The sequence below is a fragment of the Bos grunniens genome, chromosome 9, assembly GCF_055505025.1.
Source record: "Bos grunniens cultivar Pamir isolate PY7600 chromosome 9, Bosgru_T2T1.0, whole genome shotgun sequence".
Taxonomy (NCBI): Eukaryota; Metazoa; Chordata; class Mammalia; order Artiodactyla; family Bovidae; genus Bos; species Bos grunniens.
The window spans coordinates 71693668-71709950 of record NC_141173.1 but is presented as its reverse complement, the minus strand read 5'-3'; the positions used below and the strand labels follow the sequence as shown (position 1 = coordinate 71709950).

Genomic DNA, 16283 nt, shown 5'->3' with positions numbered 1-16283 from the left:
TGACTGAATTACAACAGCAATAAAACAATGTTTATAAAATGTGATAATATTGGACCATTTTGTCTTTTACTGGACTCCAAAGAGATTGCTTCTAAATTTTCATCTCTCAGTGTGTGCTGAATTTCAGTGATAGATATATTTTTATCACTTTAAAGAAGGAAACAATGAGCAATCAAAACTTTGAATAGAACTCAGGCAAGATCAAAGAGCTTCATTCTCATACTTAGTATTAACATGACCTGGTGTCTTTGTTACTTTTCTCTTGAGTAATAATATGATAGATTCACTCCTACCTACTTATGGAGAAGGAAATGGCAACCCACTCCAGTGTTCTTACCTGGAGAATCCCAGGGACGGGGGAGCCTGGTGGGCTGCCGTCTCTGGGGTCGCACAGAGTCGGACACGACTGAAGTGACTTAGCAGCCTACCTACTAATGAGTTTTCCTGGAATCATTTTGCCAACTCTAATTCAGTCATCTAAGGCTAAGGAGGTTATAATACAGTACCAACAAAAGCATTACATGCTTGTGTAATTGGAAAGCCTTGATCAGCCAACCTGGGCAGTCATATTTAGGAAAGACTCTCCTGGAGTGATCTTCCCTGTGGCTCAGTTGGTAAAGAATCTGCCTACAATGCAGGAGACCTGGGTTTGATCCCCAGGTCAGGAAGATGCTCTGGAGAAGGGAATGGCAATCCACTTCAGTGTTCTTGCCTGGAGAATCCCATGGACAGAGGAGCCTGGCAGGCTACAGTTCATGGGGTTGCAAAGAGTCAGACATGACTGAGCAAATAACACTGCTATCCTGGAGTGAATGTAAGAATCTGCTCTTTTGTTTTCTTTTTCTTTTGTTGAGTTCCACATACTCACTACATGCTCAAAAGAAATTTCATATTCAGAATTGCACTAGAGATTTTGGTATCATACATAATAATAGAATATTTTTCCTACCCGGAAGTATTTTAAAAATCTTTAATTTTCCTTTGATCTGACTATCTATAATTTAATTTAGTAACAGTGTAATTCTGTGTGACATTTATTGAATGGAACTATTATCTGACTCTTTCATTAATTTTTTCAATGTTCTCTATGCTCTAAAAATAGGAAGATGTCCTTTTTTAAAATCTGCTGCAGTTAATCTGATGTATTGAGGATAGTAAGTGATAACGTGAAAGTGTACTTATTTTTATCATGCTACTGCTCTACTTGACTCCCTCTTTTCCAAGCCCAGTCTTCCATTTATGGAAATTAATCCAACAGTCCCAAACTAATCCTCCCTTCTATTTGCCTACTTTTGCCTACACAAGTCCAAACATGCTTGGGGATTCCTCAAAAGTCCTTCCTACTGAAAAATAAGGTTGTTTTAACAACTTTTAAATACACAGGCCATGGGACCATATGTGGGTGAGAAGACAATATTATAGGAATGACCAAATACCATGTGCCAGCCTTGTGATGACAACTCATCCTCTGCTCACAGGAGTTAGATCTGCGATATCCTTCTGAGTCTCAAAAAATATATTTTAAAATGAATTGTCCATACTACCCACAAAATTATTTCCCTTGAGGAAAATACTAGATAAAATACATTTTTAATCCTTAGCTATCCTTGTACAGGTACTTAGTGAAGTGAAGTCGCTCAGTCGTGTCCGACTCTTTGTGACCCCATGGACTGCAGCCTACCAGGCTCCTCTGTCCATGGGATTTTCCAGGCAATAGTCCTGGAGTGGATTGCCATTTCCTTCTCCAGGGGATTTTCTCAACACGGGGACTGAACCCAGGTCTACCGCATTATAGACAGACGCTTTACCATCTGAGCCACTTACTTGTATATAATTAAAGTTCAGTATTTGTTTGAAAACAGTGAAAAGACTCAATGAAAACCAATGAGAAAAAATTACTTCAAATGAATGACAAGACAGAAAAATCCAAAAGAAAAAGACCTACATACCAGTACTCATACTACAATGGTTTCATTATACAAAACACTGGACTTCCACAATGGCTCAGCAGATAAAGACTCTGCCTGCAATACAGGAGACACAGGAGACATGGGTCGGAGATTTATACATTGTTTATGCTTTTTCTAATATTAGGTTTTTTGCAGCAAAAGCAAAAAATTTTTGATCCTACAACATCCTGGAGAAGTAAATACAGAGTACACTTAGGTGAGGAAACTGCTGAGGAAAAAATGAGAATGTGAATTACACATCATTTTCAAGTGAAAGAAATTGATGCAGAAATGGTCCCTGCCAGAGATAATAGATAATTTTTTCACATGCAGACTTTATATTAGCTAACAATCATTGTATCAGCTTTTTTGGTAAATTTTTTCCACAATTTATACTTCTTTATAATGTCTGTAACTAACACCTGATTTCAAAGCAGAATTACTGTTTCCACAATACTACAAGTGAACATTCTAAGATTCTTCCCAGCTGTTAAGCAGGAGGGGCTTACCTGCTGCTCCAAAAGCTCCAGGAAGATACAGAGGAGATAGAGTCTCAAGAGAGCAGTAAATACACAGACCCTTAGATAATGTCCTCAAGCCTGGACTGTCTGATATGGGCTGAATCAGGTCCTCTCATTCCCAATTCATATGTTGAATTCCTAACTCTCAGTATTTTGCAATATAACTATATTTGGAGACAAGATCTTTTAAAAGTTAATTAAGCTAAAATGAGTTTTTAGTCCTATATGACTGGTATTCTTAGAAGTGTAGATTAGGATGCAGACTCATGTAAAAAGGACCATAAGAGGACACAGAGAGAAGACAGGCATCTGCAATCCAAGGAGAGTGGTCCTCTGAGCAAACAAACTCTTGCTGACACATTGATCTTGGAAGTCTAACCTCTACATTTCTAAGTAGGAGAAATGATTTCTGTCGACTGAGCCACCCCACCTGTGATACTTTGCTATGACAGCCCTAGAAAATGAAATAATGTTGCAGAAGACTGAGAAAGAAGGACCATTGAAAGATAAATGAAAGTTGAGCCTAAATGAGAAAATGATTACAGATTTGAGAATGAAAAATGAGATTCAGGATTCACAGAAATGGATATATGGTACATATAGTATACATATACATATAGTATAACAAGTACATATAGTAAGGATGTGTACAAAGCATCAAGACAGATGATACAAGTAAACCACTTAATCATTTGTTTCTTTGTTAAATCGCTTCAGTTGTGTCCAACTCTTGCTGAGCCTATAAACTGTAGCCCCCCAGGCTCCTCTGTCCATGGAATTCTCCAGACAAGAATACTGGAGTGGGCTGCCAGGCCCTCCTCAAGGCCATGCCTTTATTACTTAGTGCAATAAATATCTTTATTATATGATGAAGGTACCTGTCTGTGACTTTGCTCCTGGCTAATTTGAAATATATATATTTCCCCAATTTTGAAAGGCTTTATTCATTTTTTGTATCTAATTTCACCATAAATTCATAATATTAAAAATAGTCCTAAATTTTTCAACTTAGTGCTTTAATTTACTCTGAAAATAAGCTAGTGGTTGATGAACTATCCTTAAAAAGTCCCCCACTTAAAATAGCTTTCAAGGTTTTCCTAAACCAAGAGTAAAATAAAGTATAAATCAAAGTGTTCATGGCTGAGTTATAATAGGAACCCCAACAGCAAATCTCATAAATATAGGGAGGGTTTATGAAACCCATAAAGGCACCAATTAATATATCAACTGTATATGGTAACCATGAAATCATAAATGCTACTACTGTGATCCCCAATGTTTTAGCTGCTTTTCTCTCTCTCTTGGGCACTCTGGATTTGTAACTCTCTTATTCTGCTTTGCTACCAGTATTTTCAATTTTTAGAGCTTGTTGTTTAGCTATTTAAAGAATCTTGCCATAAAGAATCATAACAATGGTAGGTATAAAAAATAACAAAACACTTATCAAAACCCATACACAGTTGAGAGCACTTACTAATTCCTCCATCCTATCTTCACTGACACATGTGTAGGACACAGCTCCGCTGTACACAAGGGGCAGAATCCAGGAGATGCTGATGCATACCCCTGACACAGACACCTTGAACTTGGTGGGATAGACCAGGGGTTCAGTAACAGCAATGTACTGTCAATGAAGATGAAGGACAGGTGGAAGAGAGAAGAGTAACAAAATACCACTTCACAGGAATTGTGAAGCACACAAAATCTGGCTCCAAAGTACCAGCACCTCTCCACGGACCTGACCATGCTGAAGGGCATCACGGTCACTCTGCACAGGCCAGAGAGGTGATCAAGAAATTGGCTAGAGAATGCAGCTGCTTGAAGTGAAGAACTGAAGTAATCACCAACAAGTTTCCAAAGATAGCCAATAAAGACCCAAAGGAGATTTAATACAAGATCTGTTCACATTCTCATGGCAGAGCTGCACGGTTTCAGGTTGGAAAAGATTGCTGGCCATGGTTCTGCAGTTGGATGCTTGCTTTGTTTCTGCTTTTCAGAAAAATGGTCTTCAATTCTGAAAATTTTAAAAAATAAAATAAAATAAAACTGCATACTTGAGTACTACTTTTAAAAACTGTCTCATATTTCATCCTTTTCCCATTTTGTTATGAAGAGAAACTAAAAGAATTTTTAAAACTCAGAAATACATTCTTTCTATGTTTACATAATATTTCTATATCTAAATCTCCTAGATAGTTAACCCTAAGCAAATCTTCTATGATTTTTCATCAGTCCAGAAAACACATTGCCTCATAATTGAAGAAATTTAATTACTTGGTCCTTTATACCTGTGGATTTCTTCCTTACAAAGGATATGTGTGCATGCTTAGTTGCTCAGTCAATCAATTGTGTCAACTCTTAATGACCTCATGTCCTGTAGCCCACCAGGCTCCTCCAACCATGGCATTTTTCAGGCAAAAATACTGGAATGAGTTGCAATTTCCTACTCCAAGGGATCTTCTTGACCCAGGGAATGAACTCATGTCTCCTTCATCTCCAGCATTGGCAGGCAGATTCTTCACCAGTGAGCCACCTGGGAAGCCCCCTTATAAAGGATAATCACATGCAACAATTGCATGTTTAGAAAGTCACATCTTGATAGATTTCCACCTTCACATCTGAGAAGTTAACACCCAGGATGCTTTAAGAAGCCAGCCAATGAACTTGGTCCATGATAAATTCCTCACAAGCAACCCCTGTAGTGTAAGGTACGACTCATGAAAGGAAACTTACTTTAGATCATTATAATTAAAAAGTTCTACAGAACACATTTTTCTAAGCCCTGTTACCCTATCAAAATCCTTACAATTTTCACAACAGAGAAATTTCTTTTAATTCAACTGTTCTGAAATAGCCTTATCCTGTATTTGACAATAATGTTACCTATTCACTATTTATAAGACTGGTTGTGCAATTTGCAGGGTTGGGCAAAAGAAAAATGTGGAGATTTTATTCAAAAACATGAAAAATAGTGCCCTCAAAGTATCAAGCTTTTCCCCTTCTCTGCAGTTTCTCTCACCTACCAAGATGTTTGATTTTTGCTATGGAATGCCTCTCTCTCGGACATGGAGATATTAACAGGGCAAGTGCAGGTCCTCAAAGGTGCCTGGAGATCCTCCCCTGTGACTCAGTGATCCAACCACTACCAGGCTCCCCCTCTCACCAACCGCTGAAATAATAGTCCAGGCTCAGGTTGGAGTGAGGAAGCTGAGCCAGGTATCTGCCCTTCTCCTGGGCCTGCCACCTCAACCAAAGGCAGATAGACAACCCCCTGAGATGGCAGCCTCCACATCAGGAACCACACAGTACCTAAACTGGTGAAGGAGGGGCTTGGACTCCCTGAATCTCTTAAGTAACATGCTGTACCCTACCAGCCTGAGATGGGATGACATTTGTCATGCTTGCCCTGAGATTGCTCAATGCACACCTGACCACAACCTTCCCCGCATCATATCCAGTCCTCATATAGGACGGAGAGGGGAGTGGCAGTGCTAATAAGTCTGGGTGAGGAAGGAAAGGCTGAACTGGGCCCAAAGAGCCAGGGGTAGGGGATCAGGTGGATGAGAATCCTTCCCATGAAAACAATTATTCAGTTAATCATCTACCAAATTCTTCTGGGGAGTACTATCATTTCTTTTCTTTCAATTTTCAAATATAACTTGATTTCTTCCCACTCTTATTTAGTAACCTTGCCTCCCCCTTTTTTGATAATATAACATACAGAATTTAAAGACTGAGAGGGTGGAGAGGTTTGGGGTGCATAGTGGAAGCAAGAATCAAGGATGATTCCAGGCTTTTAGCTTGCCAACAAGAAAGATGCAATAGGAGAAAGAGTACACTAGGGAGAAAGATGATGGGTTAAGTTGGGAGTGGTCAGAAGGACATAAAACTGAGGTTCTTTAGTGAGTGGTTTAGTCTGTAAATTTTTAGCTCAGAAAAGAAACTGCCTGATATGATCACATGAAATTCTTCAGCATCCTCGTGTTTTGAGAAGTAAATGTGATTGCCTGCTATACACCTGTCATAAAGCCTAGGATATATATCTGATACTCAATAAACATTTGTTGACCAGTTTGGAAGGTATATAGTGAAAGCAGAAGAAACTGGATGTGCACCAACTTCAAAGTTATGCCTACAAACAAATACAGATGAGAAAAGATGAAAAAGTGGTCCCACAGACTCCCATGGGATGAAAGTTGTTCGTGAAGGAGAGAATACCAGGAGTGTCAAAGGTTAGTGACGGGTCAGGTTAAATAAAAACTGAGAATTGTTTGTTGTCATTAAAAACTGGATCACTGCTGCACATGATTCTACCTCTTCTGGTGGAATATTAGAGATAGACTCCAAATTGCAGTGGATTGAGAATTAATGGGAATGAGTAGGGAAGACAAAGACACCATGAGCCTATCAGGCTACTCCATCCATGGGATTTTCCAGGCAAGAGGACTGGAGTGGGTGCCATTGCCTTCTCCGTCAAACAGAATAGCATCTTCAAATCTCTGACTCTGACTCTTCCCTCATGTCCCTTTTTCATTTTTAATGACCCTTGTGATTACATTAAGCTCAGCTGGATAGTCAAAAATCATCTTGCCATCTCAAAATCCTTAACCACATCTACAAAGTCCACTTAGCCACGTAAGGGCCTTGTCCAGTTCACTTCAGAGATTAAGCTATCACTTTGCAACAGCAAATAAATGATGAAGTCAAGTCAAGTGGAGGCAACTGCAAAAGCTGACATCCACAGGTTCTGAAGATTAGCATTAATCCATTAAAAATCCATTGATGATATCCCTGTAGTGCAAGATGTGAACTTGGAAGGTTATTTAACAGTGATTACTAAGAGAGTTATTCTACAAAACAATCTTCACATTAAGTTAGATTATCATTATGTTTATTTGGTGAAAGACTTTTTTTCTTCTTAGACTTGAGCTTTTTCTCTATTCACAGTCCTGCTGTGGCCACATTACTAGATTTTTGTTACAAAGATATGACAGGTTACAAGCAGTGAGAATCATTCCTTGGCTTTTTTTTCTTCAGTTAAGAATCATTTTTGTATCTGACTGGATACCAACAAACAGAAAATGAAACACACATTAGAGCAACTGGAAAAGGATGAATTACATTATGGGAAAGCATTAAAAATGCCATGGTATTTAGACACACCCTCCTTTCTGAGCTTCTACAACTATCAGTGCTGGTAGAGAAAAGATCATTCTCTTCTCAGGATATTGTCACTGGGAGAAGAGTGCAGTGTCTCTCCATCCACGTGAGAAATGGGTGTAAATCCTCTGAATACTGCTGCTGTGAGATTCTCACAGACAGAAAACTTCACATTCCCATCTGTAGTGGGCTCAATGCTGTACCCCACCCCCACAAAGAATATGCCCATGTTCTAACCCCCAGAGCCAGATGGTCTTTGGAAAAGATGCCTTCATGGGTTTAATAAGATAAGATCATCCTGTACTACATGGATGGGCACTAAATCCAAGAGCAGTATCCTTAGACAAAAGTTGAGAAATAGAAGAGAGAAGATGGCTTTGTGAAGATGGAACCAGAGATTGGGACAATGCTGCTACAAGCCAAGGAATGCTTGGAGCCATCAGAAGCCGGAAGAGACAGAGAATGACTCTACCCAGAGCCGTGGGAGGGGAGCATGGCCCTGTCAGTGCTCTGTCAAGACCTCTAAAATCAGAGGTTTTGATTTCAGACCTCTAGTCTACAGGAGTATGAGAGAATACATTTCTGTGAGAGAATAAAGCCAGCAAGATTGTGGGCATTTGTTACAGCAGTCCTAGAAAAGAAAACACTCTGCTGGGTAGTTTCCATTTCAGTGGTAGAATGGTTGGTGAAGAAGAAATTTCAGCAAAAAATCAAGGAATGAAAATCAACACAATCGTTCAAAAAAACAGATTTCAGAGCTTTGAAAGCAAATTGTAAATCATGTGAGCTTCTATCATCAGCCATTTAGCAGTCGTCAACCTTATATTGTAGGTATAATTTAATTCATTTTAAAAATAAAGTACATTAATAACCCTGTATACGAGACAGCAAAAGAGACACTGATGTATAGAACAGTCTTTTGGACTCTGTGGGAGAGGGAGAGGGTGGGGTGATTTGGGAGAATGGCATTGAAATATGTATAATATCATATTTGAAATGAGTCGCCAGTCCAGGTTTGATGCACGGTACTGGATGCTTGGGGCTGGTGCACTGGGAAGACCCAGAGGGATGTTATGGGGAGGGAGGAGGGAGGAGGGTTCCACATGGGGAACACATGTGTACCTGTGGCAGATTCATAGTGATATATGGCAAAACCAATACAATATTGTAAAATTAAATAAAATAAAATTTTTTTAAAAATTAAAAAAAAAAGAAGTTGATCGCCATAGTTGTTTTAACAGAGAATTTAATAAAAGGAATTAATTAAACTGGTAAAAATAAAAAAAAGAAGAGTTCTAGGTTCAATCCATGGAGCTTCCCTGGTAGCTCAGCTGGCAAAGAACCTGCCTGCAACGCAGGAGACCATGATTCTATCCCTGGGTCAGGAAGATCTCTTGGAGAAGGGATAGGCTTACTCCAGAATTCTTGGGCTTTCCCTGGTGGCTCAGATGGTTAAGAATCTGCCTGCAATGCAGGAGACCATGATTCTATCCCTGGGTTGGGAAGATCTCTTGGAGAAGGGATAGGCTTACTCCAGTATTCTTGGGCTTTCCCTGGTGGCTCAGATGGTAAAGAATCTGCCTGCAATGCGGGAGACCTGGGTTTGATCCCTGGGTTGGGAAGATCCCCTGGAGAATGGAACGGCTACTCGTGCCAGTATTCTTGCTTGGAGAATTCCATGGACAGAGGAGCCTGGCGGGCTACAGTCCATGGGGTTGCAAAGAGTCTGACACAACTGAGCGAATTTCCCTTTCACTTCAGTTTCAGGTTCAAAACAAAATTGTGCGGAAGGTACAGAAATTTCCCCTGTGCAGCCTACCCCCATGGAAGCACGTCCTCCCCCACTTCAATATCCAGCCAATTTTGAAACTAGACAAGTTAATTTCAGTGACAGAGATGAAAGAGGAATTCAGGTTCAGTCCAAACCCCATGCTCGTTTCATTCTCCTCACTATGCTGAATGTCAGAACCACCTCCACCAATAAGTCAACTAAGGCCAGAGAGGTGATGAGGAACTTAGAGTGGACAGCTGTTTAAGATGAGACCAGTGAGTACAGCTTCTTATACTGTGGAGAGCTTTATTATCAATTGCATTATTATTTGAAGAGAACTTCTGTAATTCTTCTCTCATTGTGTTTGACTTCTATTTTTTTGTCATTTCTAAAAAGTAAGAGCTACAATACATGTGTTTGGTATAAGCTATATGGGGAAACCATCTTCTAAGCCAGAAAGACAGTGTCCCTAGAGAATGATTGTAAAGAGCTTTGAATCAGAAAATGCCTGAATATGCGATTTTGGAAAATTTACCTGAACTCTCCTGGCATCAGATTGCTCAGCTCTGACTTGGGAGTAACAATATCCACCATAAAGAGTTGTGTGACTAGAGGTAAGGTAGGAAAGTATTTAACTTATGCTTAAACTGAATTACTATGTTATATTACCAATAACATAGAATAGTACAGGTTAGTATAGTATACAAGGGTTAGAAATATAATAAGCATTCAGTTCAGTTCAGTTCAGTCGGTCAGTCGTGTCCGACTCTGTGATACCATGAATTGAAGCACGCCAGGCCTCCCTGTCCATTACCAACTCCCGGAGTTCACTCAGACTCACATCCATCGAGTCAGTGATGCCATCCAGCCATCTCATCCTCTGTCGTCCCCTTCTCCTCCTGCCCCCACTCCCACCCAGCATCAAAGTCTTTTCCAATGAGTCAACTCTTCTCATGAGGTGGCCAAAGTACAGGAGTTTCAGCTTTAGCATCATTCCTTCCAAAGAAATCCCAGGGCTGATCTCCTCCAGAATGGACTGGTTGGAACTCCTTGCAGTCCAAGGGACTCTCAAGAGTCTTCTCAAACACCACAGTTCAAAAGCATCAATTCTTCGGTGCTCAGCCATCTTCACAGTCCAACTCTCACATCCATACATGATCACAGGAAAAACTATAGCCTTGACTAGTTGGAACTTTGTTGGCAAAGTAATGTCTCTGCTTTTGAATATGCTATCTAGGTTGGACATAACATTCCTTCCAAGGAGTAAGCATTAACAAAAATAATAAAACAAGTGTGGGATCTTTACTTCCAATTAACAACTTCACTTCTAAGGACTGAGTAGAATGATGGTGCTGACATTTAAGGTGGGTGAGGAGAATAGTAATGAATTCCAGCAAGCAAGACGTGAAAGGTGACTTGCATTTGGTATTCTAGAGCAAGTGAGCCTGAAAGGCTGGTGTTAGTGATGATATAACTAAACTGGAGGGATTTCAGGTTTTAGTAAAAGTCCACATTCTAAAAATTCTAAAATTGATAACACTGTAAGTTTATGTCATTAGTAGGTAGGGATGAATCTATTATATTGTCTATTATATTATACCCAAGAGAGAAAGAACAAAGACACAGGCCATGTTAATACTGAGCATTTGAATGAAGTTCCTGGATCTTCCCTAAGTTCTATGCAAAGGTTTGATTGCTCATTGTTTCCATGTTAACATGTTAGAAATATATCTATCACTGAAATTCAACACATACTCAGAGGTAAAATTTTAGGAGCACAATTTTTAAGGTTCAGATAAAGACAAAATGGTCCAATGTTATCACATTTTATAAATGCTGTAAGTACTAGTTAATACAATTAGACAAGCCATATAAATAGACATGGAAATTCAAAAATTAAAAATTAGTGTATCATCATTTGCAGATAGTGTGACTAAAAAAAAAATTTAAGTCTGCCTTGATATTATTGAGAAACAAGTTGTGGGCACCAAATGCCTTCACTTGCCATACAAATAGAGATTATAGACATATATTTCCCACAATTGTTTAATTTACTTGAAGTAAATTAAAGCACTCCGTGACTTTGAATTATACCATATATGTCCCCTAAGAAAACTTTCCTGTTATGTTTTTTAAAAATCCTACACAAGGGCTTCACTGGCAGTCCAGTGGTTAAGGTTCTGAGTTTCCACTGCAGGGAGCATGGGTCTGATCCCTGATAGGGGGAAATCTTTCATGGGGAGTGACACAGCCAAAAAAAAAAAAAAAATTCTATAAGAAAGATGTCTGCTTCCAGCTCACATCATATAAAATGACTGATGACTTTGAATTCTGGAGGTAGTATCAGACACACCTTTCAAAGCTGCTGCTGCGCTGCTAAGTCACTTCAGTCGTGTCCGACTCTGTGCGACTCCATGAACGGCAGCCCACCAGGCTCTGCCGTCCCTGGGATTCTCCAGGCAAGAACACTGGAGTGGGTTGCCATTTCCTTCTCCAATGCATGAAAGTGAAAAGTGAAAGTGAAGTCGCTCAGTCGTATCGAGTCTTAGCGACCCCATGGACTGCAGCCTTCCAGGTTCCTCCATCCATGGGATTTTCCAGGCAAGAGTACTGGAGTGGGGTGCCATTGCCTTCTCCTTCAAAGCTGAAGGGAACATAAAATAAAAATATTTTTTAGTTGAAAAAAAGCGAGTGTTCATTGCCAGCATACCATCACACACAAAGAAACTAAAGCAAATTCTTTTTATTTTTTTTATTTTTAAACTTTACAAAATTGCATTCGTTTTGCCAAATATCAAAATGAATCTGCCACAGGTATACATGTGTTCCCCATCCTGAACCCTCCTCCCTCCTCCCTCCCCATACCAGCCCTCTGGGTCGTCCCAGTGCACTAGCCCCAAGCATCCAGTATCATGCATTGAACCTGGACTGGCAACTCGTTTCATACATGATATTTTACATGTTTCAATGCCATTCTCCCAAATCTTCCCACCCTCTCCCTCTCCCACAGAGTCCATAAGACTGTTCTATACATCGGTGTCTCTCTTGCTGTCTCGTACACAGGGTTATTGTTACCATCTTTCTAAATTCCATATATATGTGTTAGTATACTGTATTGGTGTTTTTCTTTCTGGCTTACTTCACTCTGTATAATAGGCTCCAGTTTCATCCACCTCATTAGGACTGATTCAAATGTATTCTTTTTAATGGCTGAGTAATACTCCATTGTGTATATGTACCAAAGCTTTCTTATCCATTCATCTGTTGATGGACATCTAGGTTGCTTCCATGTCCTGACTATTATAAACAGTGCTGTGATGAACATTGGGGTACACGTGTCTCTTTCCCTTCTGGTTTCCTCAGTGTGTATGCCCAGCAGTGGAATTTCTGTATCATAAGGCAGTTCTATTTCCAGTTTTTTAAGGAATCTCCACACTGTTCTCCATAGTGGCTGTACTAGTTTGCATTCCCACCAACAGTGTAAGAGGGTTCCCTTTTCTCCACACCCTCTCCAGCATTTATTACTTGTAGACTTTTGGATCGCAGCCATTCTGACTGATGTGAAATGGTACCTCATAGTGGTTTTGATTTGCATTTCTCTGATAATGAGTGATGTTGAGCATCACACTCTCTGACATACATCACAGCAGGATCCTCTATGACCCACCTCCCAGAATATTGGAAATAAAAACAAAAATAAACAAATGGGACCTAATTAACCTTAAAAGCTTCTGTACATCAAAGGAAACTATTAGCAAGGTGAAAAGACAGCCTTCAGAATGGGAGAAAATAATAGCAAATGAAGCAACTGACAAACAACTAATCTCAAAAATATACAAGCAACTCCTACAGCTCAACTCCAGAAAAATAAATGAACCAATCAAAAAATGGGCCAAAGAACTAAATAGACATTTCTCCAAAGAAGACATACAGATGGCTAATAAAGCAAATTCTCCGTGGAGAAGAAAATCGATTCCAGAGGAAACACTGAAAGGTAGGAAATAATGAATATCACAACGTATAAAGAAGAGAAAACTTAATACATGCTAAACTAAAATAAATGCCTTTTGTGATTTAAATTAAATCTTTTGGGATTTAATTAAATTTAAATTAAATTATTTAAATAAAATAAATGATAACAGTTATCAAAAGAGGTGGGGGAGATAATAAGTTTAGATATTTAGCTGTGGTTCCTGGCAATTTCTTGCACTGCTTGGAATTCATAAAATTTAATTAATCAACAATACATATTGAAACTCTTGGGTACCTGCCAACAGAATGATAAAAGTGATATTTATAATTTCATAGCAGGGAATGATTGAATAATAACAAAAATTAATTAAAATAAGTCAAGAAGCCTTAAAAGAACAAAGAAAAAAATTTGATGATTAGAAAAAAACAGTAATACAATCCATTTAAACCCAAACACATCAACAATTATATTAAATATATACACAGTAATCATTCAAATTTACAATAAACTTATTGGATTGGATTTTAAAAATTCAGCTTTAAATTCTTTTCTTTACCCTTGGTTTAGGGGAGAATTAAAACTTAATATAACTGGTCAAGATTAAAAATTTATCAATATAAATTTGTTTTCTAGATAAATTAAAATGAGGAAATTTAGTTTAAAAAATTTCCATTTTTAATGGCATACTATATAGTGTTGGGTATAATTTCAAATTTGAGAAAAGCTGTTCCTCAAACTCAATGAAACAAACATTGTTTAAAGTGAGTTTCTTCAACCATCTCCTAGAAATGTGTTTCCAAAAGCACATTGGTCATCTTTCCTTACTGCTAAGATTTTTAACTTTTCCATTTCCCAGTCTTCTGGTAAATACATTTTTTGGTATTTTCACCCTTCATGCTCACCTCCCTATTATTTTCAATGCTCATTTTCTTCTTCCTATTTTTCTCTTAACATCATGTTTCGAAATTTAAAATTTCCATATAATAAAAAATCAAGTTGTGAATAAGAGAAACTTGAAATACCTCTTTAGAACATCTATTCTATTTTGATTGCTTTGGTTGAAATGAGGAATAAGTACGATTATTTTCCTAACACTTCAGACTTACAAGGCCAGAGTCTGTTGGGACAGGAGGAAATGATATTCAATACATTTGAACTAGTTCTGGACAATAGCAAAACTTCCTTGCATCCAGGAATAAGAGTAGGAAGGATAATCAGAGACCAGAAATTAGTAAGAAAATAGTGAAGGTCTATTGGGAAGGGTAACCCATCTCTCTGAATATGGTCTGAGTTGAGAGTGATAATAAATGATAAGCTCATGTAATTGGTTATAGAAGCCCTATATGGAGATCCACATGTTAAACCCTAGAACCCATCAGTGCTAATCTTATTTGAAAAAAGAAAGCTCTTGAAGATGTGATTAAGAACTTTTAAATGGAAAAATTATCCTGGATTATTTGAGTGAGTACTAAAGGCATCACCCTGCATGTTCATCTAAGGAAGAGGCACTAGGAGATTACCCACAGAGAGAAAAAGGTGATGTGATAACAGGAGCAGAGATTAGAGTGATGAGGCCACAAGCCAAAGAAGGCTGGAAGTCAGCAGAAACTAAAGGAGGCTGGGGATGGATTCTTTCCTAGACCCTCCAGAAGAAGCTTGGTCCTGGTAACACCTTGATTTGGGATTCTATAATTTTGGCCTCTAGAACTATCAGGGAATACCTTTCTGTTGTTTCAAGCTACCAAGTTTGTGGTGATTTCTTGAAGCAGTGACAGAAAACTGATAAGAGTCAAGTATGTTTGAAGGGAGAAGATCCAAGCGTAGGGGGAGCTCATTCTCCATTTTCTGGACAGAAGTCAATAAGAATGGAGACCATGGGGCGGAAATGGTCACCTAGGCTGTCTACAGATGTAGCCTGACAGATCATCTCACCACTCTGCCACAGCACAGGGACAGTAAAAGATTCCTGAGCTGCTGAGAGTAGCACGCAGTCATGACAGGTCCTAGAAATCCCCAAGTGTCCCATGGCCCCATATGTACAAGCATAGCTTAAGAATCCATTTCTCTGAGAAGTGAAAGTTTTCCCAACACCACTTACTGAAGAGACTGTCCTTTCCCCATTTGTGTCACAGATTGCCTGTTCTGTCACAGATGAGCTGACCATAAGTGTGAGCTTATCTTGGGGCTCTGTATTCAGAGGCCATCGGTCTGTGCATCTGTTTTTGTGTCACTTTAGCTTCATAGTATCATTTGAAGTCAAGGAACATGATACTTCCAGCTTTGTTCTTTTTCTCATCACTTCACATCTTTCATATGTGTTAATTTTAGCTTGAAGCACATTATTCTTGCTATTTTCTGTCTGTCTCTCATGTTACATGAAGATACCCTTAAAGGGCAGGGGATGTTTCTTGTGTACTCTCCTATCTTTAAGACTCTTGGCCCAAATAAATTCTAAATAAATAAACATATATAAATGTTGCCTACATGAATGAATGGAATGCAGGTGAATTCATGGATGTCTTGCAAGGACTTACACCCTATAAATCTTCTCCCACTGAAGCATCTTTGCTTTTTGACTCATATTAAAGAGAATTCTCTCAAATTCCACTGCTGGGTATATCATATGTGGTAGATCCTTTTAGTACAGACCTCTTCAGATACAAAAGATCTCTTGTATTTTTAGTTGGCTAAGAATTTTTTCTTTTAGCAGTTAATAAAAGTTAAAATTTATCAAATGCATTTTTGCATTTCATTGGATGGTCATAGAATTCTAATCTGTTAAAATGGTGAATTATAGAATTGTTAAAGCAAACTTCCATTCTCTGAATACACTCTAATCAAGATGTATCATCTTTTAATATGTATTTGACTTCAGTTTGTTTAGTTTGCATCTTTGTTTTTGCGTGAGA

The 16283-nt window shown here is 38.6% G+C and overlaps 1 pseudogene; it reads right to left on the bottom strand.

Moving 5' to 3' along the window:
- Positions 1-3491: 3491 nt before the first annotated feature.
- On the bottom strand, positions 3492-4431 carry LOC147366137 (trace amine-associated receptor 8-like; annotated as a pseudogene).
- Between the last annotated feature and the right edge of the window lie 11852 nt (positions 4432-16283).